Source organism: Cryptomeria japonica, unplaced genomic scaffold (genome assembly GCF_030272615.1).
Source record: "Cryptomeria japonica unplaced genomic scaffold, Sugi_1.0 HiC_scaffold_34, whole genome shotgun sequence".
Lineage (NCBI taxonomy): Eukaryota > Viridiplantae > Streptophyta > Pinopsida > Cupressales > Cupressaceae > Cryptomeria > Cryptomeria japonica.
Window position 1 is genome coordinate 66,989 of NW_026728856.1, and position 10,512 is coordinate 77,500.

At 63.0% G+C, this 10,512-nt stretch overlaps 2 non-coding genes across 2 annotated transcripts; both read left to right on the forward strand.

The window, feature by feature from the left end:
• Positions 1-3,760: 3,760 nt before the first annotated feature.
• LOC131861934 (5S ribosomal RNA) lies at positions 3,761-3,879 on the forward strand. Its single transcript, XR_009360964.1, has one exon. It is a non-coding gene; the product is annotated as a 5S ribosomal RNA (ribosomal RNA).
• A 5,975-nt stretch (positions 3,880-9,854) lies between these two features.
• LOC131861922 (5S ribosomal RNA) lies at positions 9,855-9,972 on the forward strand. The gene has a single exon (XR_009360952.1). It is a non-coding gene; the product is annotated as a 5S ribosomal RNA (ribosomal RNA).
• The last annotated feature ends 540 nt before the right edge of the window (positions 9,973-10,512 follow it).

Genomic DNA, 10,512 nt, shown 5'->3' on the forward strand with positions numbered 1-10,512 from the left:
CGCGGCGAAGGTGCGCACCCGGGGCAAACCGGGCTCCGACTTCGTGCACGCCGCACCTTGGAGCACACTTCGGAGCGCTCCTTGGTGCGCACCAGGGCGCGCAACCCAGCCGAGGTGCCCACCCCGGCGAAGGTGCACGCGAGGTGCGCACCCGGGGCAAACCGGGCTCCGACTTCGTGCACGCCATGGTGCCCACCGCGGCGAAGGTGCGCACCCGGGGCAAACCGGGCTAGGACTTCGTGCACGCCGCACCTTGGAGCACACTTTGGAGCGCTCCTTGGTGCGCACCATGGTGCCCACCAGGCCGCGCAACCCAGCCAAGGTGTGCGCACCAAGGTGCACGCGAGGTGCGCACCCGGGGCAAACCGGGGTCCGGCTTCGTGCACGCCGCACCTTGGAGCACACATCGGGGCGCTCCCGGGTTCGCACCGGCGTTGCGCACCGTGGTGGGCACCTCGGAGCGCACCGTGGTGGGCACCTCGGAGCACACCAAGGTGGGCAGCGAGGTGCGCACCTTTGATGCGATGCCTTCACTAATTTCCATAAAAGGCAAAAAAAAACGAGATTTTAAAATTTCCGTTTTGAAAGATAGTGAGAAAAAGGGAATGCTGGTGCCATCTTGAGCCCGCCCTGGTGCGCAGCCCAGCCAAGGTGTGCGCACCAAGGTGCCCACCCTGGCGAAGGTGCGCGCCCGGGCAATTAACCCAACTTCCAACTTCGCGCGCGCCAGGGTGGGAGCGCACCCAACAACCGGGCCTGGGAAGAGCCAATGCGAGAAACCCCACCAAACGCTCTGACAAAAAAAGAGGGGGCGCTCCAGTAACCCCGCTTCGGAGCGCACCCTGGGCAAACCCAGCCAGGGTGCCCACCCCGGCCAAGGTGCAGGCGAGGTGCGCACCCGGGGCAAACCGGGCTCCGACAACGTGCACGCCGCACCTTGGAGCACACTTCGTAGCGCTCCCGGGTGCGCACCTCAGAGCACACCAAGGTGGGCAGCGAGGTGCGCACCTTTGATGCGCTGCCTTCACTAATTTCCAGAAAAGGCAAAAAAAAGAGGAGATTTTAAAATTTCCGTTTTGAAAGATAGTGAAAAAAACGGAACGCGGGTGCCATCTTGAGCCCGCCCTGGTGCACAGCCCAGGTAAGGTGCCCACCCTGGCAAAGGTGCGCACCCGGGCAATTAACCCTACTTCCGACTTCGTGCGCGCCAGGGTGGCAACCGGGCCTGGGAAGAGCCAATGCGAGAAACCCCACCAAACGCTCCGACAAAAAAAGAGGCGGCGCTCCAATAACCCCGCTTCGGAGCGCAGCCGGGGCAAACCCAGCCAAGGTGCCCACCCCGACGAAGGTGCACGCGAGGTGCGCACCCGGGGCAAACCGGGCTCCGACAACGTGCACGCAGCACCTTGGAGCACACTTCGAAGCACTCCCGGGTGCCCACCGGCGTTGCGCACCGTGGTGGGCAGCGAGGTGCGCACCTTTGATGCGCTGCCTTCACTAATTTCCAGAAAAGGCAAAAAAAAATGAGATTTTAAAATTTCCGTTTTGAAAGATAGTGAAAAAAACGGAACGCGGGTGCCATCTTGAGCCCGCCCTGGTGCGCAGCCCAGGCAAGGCATGCGCACCAAGGTGCCCACCCGCGGTGCACGCCCGGGGCAAACCGGGCTCCGACTTCGTGCAGGCCGCACCTTGGAGCACACTTCGGAGCGCTCCTTGGTGCGCACCATGGTGCCCACCAGGGCGCACCCGGGGCAAACCGGGCTCCGACTTCGTGCACGCCGCACCTTGGAGCACACATCGGAGCGCTCCCAGGTTCGCACCAGCGTTGCGCACCTTTGATGCGCTGCCTTCACTAATTTCCAGAAAAGGCAAAAAAAAACGATATTTTAAAATTTCCGTTCTGAAAGATAGTGAAAAAAACGGAACGCGGGTGCCATCTTGAGCCCTTCCTGGTGCGCAGCCCAGGCAAGTTGTGCGCACCAAGGTGCCCACCCTGGCGGAGGTGCGCGCCCGGGGCAAACCGGGCTCCGACTTCGTGCACTGCATGGTGCCCACCAAGGCGCGCAACCCAGCCAAGGTGCCCACCGCAGCGAAGGTGCACGCGAGGTGCGCACCCGAGGTGCACACCCGGGGCAAACCGAGCTCCGACTTCGTGCACGCCGCACCTTGGAGCACACTTCAGAGCGCTCCTTGGTGCGCACCAGGGCGCGCAACCCAGCCAAGGTGCTCACCCCGGCGAAGGTGCACGCGAGGTGCGCACCCGGGGCAAGCCGGGCTCGGACTTCGTGCACGCCGCACCTTGGAGCACACATCGGAGCGCTCCCGGGTTCGCACCAGCATTGCGCACCTTTGATGCGCTGCCTTCACTAATTTCCAGAAAAGGCAAAAAAAAAAAAAAAACGAGATTTTAAAATTTCCGTTTTGAAAGATAGTGAAAAAAACGGAACGCGGGTGCCATCTTGAGCCCGCCCTGGTGTGCAGCCCAGGCAAGTTGTGCGCACCAAGGCACCCACCCTGGCCAAGGTGGGTCACGGGGTGGGTCCTAGGGTGGGTAACGGGGTGGGTACTAAGGTGCGTGCCAAGGTGGGTCATGGGGTGGGTGCCAAGGTGGGCACCAGGGTGGGTGTGCACCAACCCTAGCCAGGGTAGGTCACGGGGTGGTTGTCGGGGTGGGCGTCAAGGAGCCAAGGTGGGTGGCAAGTAGCCAAGTTGCGTGCCAAGGTGGGTGTCGGGGTGGGTGCCAAGGATCCAAGGTGGGTGCCAAGGAACCAAGGTGGGTGTCTGGGTGGGTGCCGAGGTGGGAGCCAGGGTGGGTCCCAAGGTGAGTGCAAAGGTGGGTGCCAGGGTCAAGGTGAGTGCCAATGTGGGTTCCAAGGTGCCAGGGTCAGGGTGAGTGCCAATGTGGGTTCAAAGGTGCTAAGTTGGGTGCGAGGTTGGGTGCGAGGGTGGGTGGGTGCCAAGGTGTGCTAGGTGGAAGCCCGGGTGGGTCGGCATCCCATGGGTGTCGAGTTGGGTGCCTGATGGGTGCTTCTTGTCAAGTTTTAGTCGTCGGGACTCATTTCGAGCCTTAGAGGTCGTTTCTTGTCCGGTTGCCCTGTCTTCGACCTGGGAACCCAATTTTGGTCCTCGGGTCCCATTTTTTTTTGTCTCGCATCCCACTTTTGGCCTGTGGCCTTTTCGGGGTCGATTCTCGTTTTGGGCATCAGAGCATGTTTCTTCTCCTAAAACCCAATATTTGTTTATTAAGTCTCGGAACACATTTTTGTTCTCGTGGACCCATCATGGGTCTTGGAACGCATTTGTGGTCCTTGGGTCCCATTTTGCATCCCGAAACTTGTGTTTTGGTGCTTGATCCCTATTTTGGGTGCCCACCTTGCACCAAGTGCGCACCCGGGGCAAACCGAGCGCCTTGGTGCACCGGGGCAAGATCGAGCGTGCACCCGAGGCGCCCCGAACATGCACCAAGGTGCACTCGGCCCACATGTGAGCGCAGGTCGTTGCGCCCGAGGTGGTGTGTGGGCACCGCGTTGCAGACGGGACACTGCACGCACACGACGCCCCGTCCAGGTGCACGCACGTAGGCCGGGCCGGGTGCACACCCGACGCCCTAGCAAGGTGCGCGCACCCGGGCAGGGCTCACACTTGGCGAACGGGGCGCACTTCGCGAGGGAGGGTGTGCACCTCGACGGGGGTGGGTGGCCGGGGTGGATTCGCACGTGGGTCGCGGTTTGCTAAGTACACACTGCGACAAGCTCATAACGGGTGCGATCATACCAGCGTTAGTGCACCGGATCCCATCAGAACTCCGCAGTTAAGCGCGCTTGGGCCGGAGTAGTACTGGGATGGGTGACCTCCCGGGAAGTCCCGGTGTTGCACCCTTTTTTAGTTTTTCGCCGGGCGTCGCAATGCTATTTGAATAAACCTTTTGCCCGTTTGCGTTCTCGTCGGGGCCGGGCCGGGGTGCGCTGCCCGCACTACCGCGCGCGCGGGGGGCGACACCGAGCGCGCACCCGAGGCGCCCCGAGCACACAGGCCACGGTGCAACCCGGGCGTTGTGCGCGCACCCCGGTGCGCCCGAGGTGCTGCGCGCGCACCCAGGTGAAATCGGTGTGCACCTCGGCCAGTGCGCGCTCGGTCGAGTCGCGCACGTTCCAGACGCCCGGGACAGGTGAGCGAAGCTGGGCGGGGCCGGGTGTGCGCGGCCGGGGCAGGTGCACGCAGCTGGAGAGAGCTTTGGAGCACACCAGAGGTGCGCACCTTGGAGCACACTTCGGAGCGCACCAATGATGCGCTCCATTCAAAAGTTTCCTGAAAAGGCAAAAAAAGTTGAGATTATAGAATTTCCCACTTGAGAGATTGTAAAAAAAAAAATTTAAAATGAAGGAAACGCGGGTGCCAAGGTGTGCGCGCCCGGGTGCGCAGCCCAGCCAAGGTGTGCGCACCAAGGCGCCCACCCTGGCGAAGGTGCACGCAAGGTGCGCACCCGAGGCAAACCGGACAATTAACCCAACTTTCGACTTCGCGCGCACCTGCGCACCTTGGAGCGCACTTCGGAGCGCTCCTTGGTGCGCACCAATCTTGGGCACCTCGGAGTGCACCATGGCGCCCACCAAGGTGCGCACCCGGGGCAAACCGAGCTCCGACTTCGTGCGCACCTTGGAGCGCACGAAAGGTGCGCACCATGGCGCCCACCAAGGTGCGCAGCCCAGCCAAGGGCTGTGCGCATCAAGGTGCGCACCCTGGCGAAGGTGCGCACCCGGGGCAAACCGAGCTCCGACTTCGTGCGCACCTTGGAGCGCACAAAGGGTGCGCAACCCAGCCAAGGTGTGCGCACCCCGGGCAAACCGAGCTCCGAATCGTGCGCACCTTGGAGCCACACTTCGGAGCCCTCCTTGGTGCGCACCGATGTTGCGCACCTCGGAGCGCACCCGGGGGAAAACAATGCAATTAACCCGACTTTCGACTTCGTGGGCACCTCGGAGCGCTCTCGGGTTCGCACCTCGGAGCACACCGAGGTGCGCACCTTTGATGCGCTGCCTTCACCAATTTCCAGAAAAGGCAAGAAAAACATTGAGAAGGTGTGCGCACCGAGGTGCCCACCCTGGCGAAGGTGCACGCGAGGTGCGCACCCGGGGCAAACCGGGCTCCGACTTCGTGCACGCCATGCTGCGCACCTTGGAGGGCCATGGTGCGCACCTTGGAGCACACTTCGGAGCGCTCAATGGTGCCCAACCCAGCCAAGGTGCCCACCGCGGCGAAGGTGCACGCGAGGTGCGCACCCGGGGTAAACCGGGCTCCGACTTCGTGCACGCCGCACCTTGGAGCACACTTCGGAGCGCTCCTTGGTGCGCACCAGGGCGCGCAACCCAGCCGAGGTGCCCACCCCGGCGAAGGTGCACGCGGGGTGCGCACCCGGGGCAAACCGGGCTCCGACTTCGTGCACGCCATGGTGCCCACCGCGGCGAAGGTGCACGCGAGGTGCGCACCCGGGGGCAAACCGGGCTCCGACTTCGTGCACGCCGCACCTTGGAGCACACTTCGGAGCGCTCCTTGGTGCGCACCAGGGCGCGCAACCCAGCCGAGGTGCCCACCCCAGCGAAGGTGCACGGCAGAGGTGCGCACCCGGGGCAAACCGGGCTCCGACTTCGTGCACGCCATGGTGCCCACCGCGGCGAAGTGTGCACGCGAGGGTGCGCACCCGGGGCAAACCGGGCTCCGACTTCGTGCACGCCATGGTGCCCACCGCGGCGAAGGTGCACGCGAGGTGCGCACCCGGGGCAAACCGGGCTCCGACTTCGTGCACGCGCACCTTGGAGCACACTTCGGAGCGCTCCTTGGTGCGCACCATGGTGCCCACCAGGGCGCGCAACCCCGCCCGAAGGTGCACAGCGAGCGTGGTGCGCACACCGGGGCAAACCGGGCTCCGACTTCGTGCACGCCGCACCTTGGAGCACACTTCGGAGCGCTCCTTGGTGCGCACCAGGGCGCGCAACCCCGCCGAAGGTGCACGCGAGGTGCGCACCCGGGGCAAACCGGGCTCCGACTTCGTGCACGCCATGGTGCGCACCAGGGTGCCCACCGCGGCGAAGGTGCGCACCCGGGGCAAACCGGGCTCCGACTTCGTGCACGCCGCACCTTGGAGCACACTTCGGAGCGCTCCTTGGTGCGCACCAGGGCGCGCAACCCAGCCGAGGTGCCCACCCCGGCGAAGGTGCACGCGAGGTGCGCACCCGGGGCAAACCGGGCTCCGACTTCGTGCACGCCATGGTGCCCACCGCGGCGAAGGTGCGCCACCCGGGGCCAAACCGGGCTAGGACTTCGTGCACGCCGCACCTTGGAGCACACTTTGGAGCGCTCCTTGGGTGCGCACCATGGTGCCCACCAGGCCGCGCAACCCAGCCAAGGTGTGCGCACCAAGGTGCACGCGAGGTGCGCACCCGGGGCAAACCGGGGTCCGGCTTCGTGCACGCCGCACCTTGGAGCACACATCGGGGCGCTCCCGGGTTCGCACCGGCGTTGCGCACCGTGGTGGGCACCTCGAGGCGCACCGTGGTGGGCACCTCGGAGCACACCAAGGTGGGCAGCGAGGTGCGCACCTTTGATGCGATGCCTTCACTAATTTCCATAAAAGGCAAAAAAAAACGAGATTTTAAAATTTCCGTTTTGAAAGATAGTGAGAAAAAGGGAATGCTGGTGCCATCTTGAGCCCGCCCTGGTGCGCAGCCCAGCCAAGGTGTGCGCACCAAGGTGCCCACCCTGGCGAAGGTGCGCGCCCGGGCAATTAACCCAACTTCCAACTTCGCGCGCGCCAGGGTGGGAGCGCACCCAACAACCGGGCCTGGGAAGAGCCCAATGCGAGAAACCCCACCAAACGCTCTGACAAAAAAAGAGGGGGCGCTCCAGTAACCCCGCTTCGGAGCGCACCCTGGGCAAACCCAGCCAGGGTGCCCACCCCGGCCAAGGTGCAGGCGAGGTGCGCACCCGGGGCAAACCGGGGCTCCGACAACGTGCACGCCGCACCTTGGAGCACACTTCGTAGCGCTCCCGGGTGCGCACCTCAGAGCACACCAAGGTGGGCAGCGAGGTGCGCACCTTTGATGCGCTGCCTTCACTAATTTCCAGAAAAGGCAAAAAAAAGAGGAGATTTTAAAATTTCCGTTTTGAAAGATAGTGAAAAAAACGGAACGCGGGTGCCATCTTGAGCCCGCCCTGGTGCACAGCCCAGGTAAGGTGCCCACCCTGGCAAAGGTGCGCACCCGGGCAATTAACCCTACTTCCGACTTCGTGCGCGCCAGGGTGGCAACCGGGCCTGGGAAGAGCCAATGCGAGAAACCCCACCAAACGCTCCGACAAAAAAAGAGGCGGCGCTCCAATAACCCCGCTTCGGAGCGCAGCCGGGGCAAAACCCAGCCAAGGTGCCCACCCCGACGAAGGTGCACGCGAGGTGCGCACCCGGGGCAAACCGGGCTCCGACAACGTGCACGCAGCACCTTGGAGCACACTTCGAAGCACTCCCGGGTGCCCACCGGCGTTGCGCACCGTGGTGGGCAGCGAGGTGCGCACCTTTGATGCGCTGCCTTCACTAATTTCCAGAAAAGGCAAAAAAAAATGAGATTTTAAAATTTCCGTTTGAAAGATAGTGAAAAAAACGGAACGCGGGTGCCATCTTGAGCCCGCCCTGGTGCGCAGCCCCAGGCAAGGCATGCGCACCAAGGTGCCCACCGCGGTGCAACGCCCGGGCAAACCGGGCTCCGACTTCGTGCAGGCCGCACCTTGGAGCACACTTCGGAGCGCTCCTTGGTGCGCACCATGGTGCCCACCAGGGCGCACCCGGGGCAAACCGGGCTCCGACTTCGTGCACGCCGCACCTTGGAGCACACATCGGAGCGCTCCCAGGTTCGCACCAGCGTTGCGCACCTTTGATGCGCTGCCTTCACTAATTTCCAGAAAAGGCAAAAAAAAACGATATTTTAAAATTTCCGTTCTGAAAGATAGTGAAAAAAACGGAACGCGGGTGCCATCTTGAGCCCTTCCTGGTGCGCAGCCCAGGCAAGTTGTGCGCACCAAGGTGCCCACCCTGGCGGAGGTGCGCGCCCGGGGCAAACCGGGCTCCGACTTCGTGCACTGCATGGTGCCCACCAAGGCGCGCAACCCAGCCAAGGTGCCCACCGCAGCGAAGGTGCACGCGAGGTGCGCACCCGAGGTGCCACACCCGGGGCAAACCGAGCTCCGACTTCGTCGCACCGCCGCACCTTGGAGCACACTTCAGAGCGCTCCTTGGTGCGCACCAGGGCGCGCAACCCAGCCAAGGTGCTCACCCCGGCGAAGGTGCACGCGAGGTGCGCACCCGGGGCAAGCCGGGCTCGGACTTCGTGCACGCCGCACCTTGGAGCACACATCGGAGCGCTCCCGGGTTCGCACCAGCATTGCGCACCTTTGATGCGCTGCCTTCACTAATTTCCAGAAAAGGCAAAAAAAAAAAAAAACGAGATTTTAAAATTTCCGTTTTGAAAGATAGTGAAAAAAACGGAACGCGCGGGTGCCATCTTGAGCCCGCCCTGGTGGTGCAGCCCAGGCAAGTTGTGCGCACCAAGGCACCCACCCTGGCCAAGGTGGGTCACGGGGTGGGTCCTAGGGTGGGTAACGGGGTGGGTACTAAGGTGCGTGCCAAGGTGGGTCATGGGGTGGGTGCCAAGGTGGGCACCAGGGTGGGTGTGCACCAACCCTAGCCAGGGTAGGTCACGGGGTGGTTGTCGGGGTGGGCGTCAAGGAGCCAAGGTGGGTGGCAAGTAGCCAAGTTGCGTGCCAAGGTGGGTGTCGGGGTGGGTGCCAAGGATCCAAGGTGGGTGCCAAGGAACCAAGGTGGGTGTCTGGGTGGGTGCCGAGGTGGGAGCCAGGGTGGGTCCCAAGGTGAGTGCAAAGGTGGGTGCCAGGGTCAAGGTGAGTGCCAATGTGGGTTCCAAGGTGCCAGTGGTCAGGGTGAGTGCCAATGTGGGTTCAAAGGTGCTAAGTTGGGTGCGAGGTTGGGTGCGAGGGTGGGTGGGTGCCAAGGTGTGCTAGGTGGAAGCCCGGGTGGGTCGGCATCCCATGGGTGTCGAGTTGGGTGCCTGATGGGTGCTTCTTGTCAAGTTTTAGTCGTCGGGACTCATTTCGAGCCTTAGAGGTCGTTTCTTGTCCGGTTGCCCTGTCTTCGACCTGGGAACCCAATTTTGGTCCTCGGGTCCCATTTTTTTTTGTCTCGCATCCCACTTTTGGCCTGTGGCCTTTTCGGGGTCGATTCTCGTTTTGGGCATCAGAGCATGTTTCTTCTCCTAAAACCCAATATTTGTTTATTAAGTCTCGGAACACATTTTTGTTCTCGTGGACCCATCATGGGTCTTGGAACGCATTTGTGGTCCTTGGGTCCCATTTTGCATCCCGAAACTTGTGTTTTGGTGCTTGATCCCCTATTTTGGGTGCCCACCTTGCACCAAGTGCGCACCCGGGGCAAAACCGAGCGCCTTGGTGCACCGGGGCAAGATCGAGCGTGCACCCGAGGCGCCCCGAACATGCACCAAGGTGCACTCGGCCCACATGTGAGCGCAGGTCGTTGCGCCCGAGGTGGTGTGTGGGCACCGCGTTGCAGACGGGACACTGCACGCACACGACGCCCCGTCCAGGTGCACGCACGTAGGCCGGGCCGGGTGCACACCCGACGCCCTAGCAAGGTGCGCGCACCGGGCAGGGCTCACACTTGGCGAACGGGGCGCACTTCGCGAGGGAGGGTGTGCACCCTCGACGGGGGTGGGTGGCCGGGGGTGGATTCGCACGTGGGTCCGCGGTTTGCTAAGTACACACTGCGACAAGCTCATAACGGGTGCGATCATACCAGCGTTAGTGCACCGGATCCCATCAGAACTCCGCAGTTAAGCGCGCTTGGGCCGGAGTAGTACTGGGATGGGTGACCTCCCGGGAAGTCCCGGTGTGCACCCTTTTTAGTTTTTCGCCGGGCGTCGCAATGCTATTTGGAATAAACCTTTTGCCCGTTTGCGTTCTCGTCGGGCCGGGCCGGGCCGGGGTGCGCTGCCCGCACTACCGCGCGCGCGCGGGGGCGACACCGAGCCGCGCACCCGAGGCGCCCCGAGCACACAGGCCACGGTGCAACCCGGCGTTGTGCGCGCACCCCGGTGCGCCCGAGGTGCTGCGCGCGCACCCAGGTGAAATCGGTGTGCACCTCGTCCAGTGCGCGCTCGGTCGAGTCGCGCACGTTGGCCAAGGTGCACGGTGATGTTTCTTACTCTAAGGTTCCGCACCAGACGCCGGACAGGTGAGCGAAGCTGGGCGGGGCCGGGTGCGCGGCCGGGGCAGGTGCACGCAGCTAGAGAGAGCTTTGGAGCACACCAGAGGTGCGCACCTTGGAGCACACTTCGAGCGCACCAATGATGCGCTCCATTCAAAAGTTTCCTGAAAAGGCAAAAAAAGTTGAGATTATAGAATTTCCCACTTGAGAGATTGTAAAAAAAAAAAATTTAA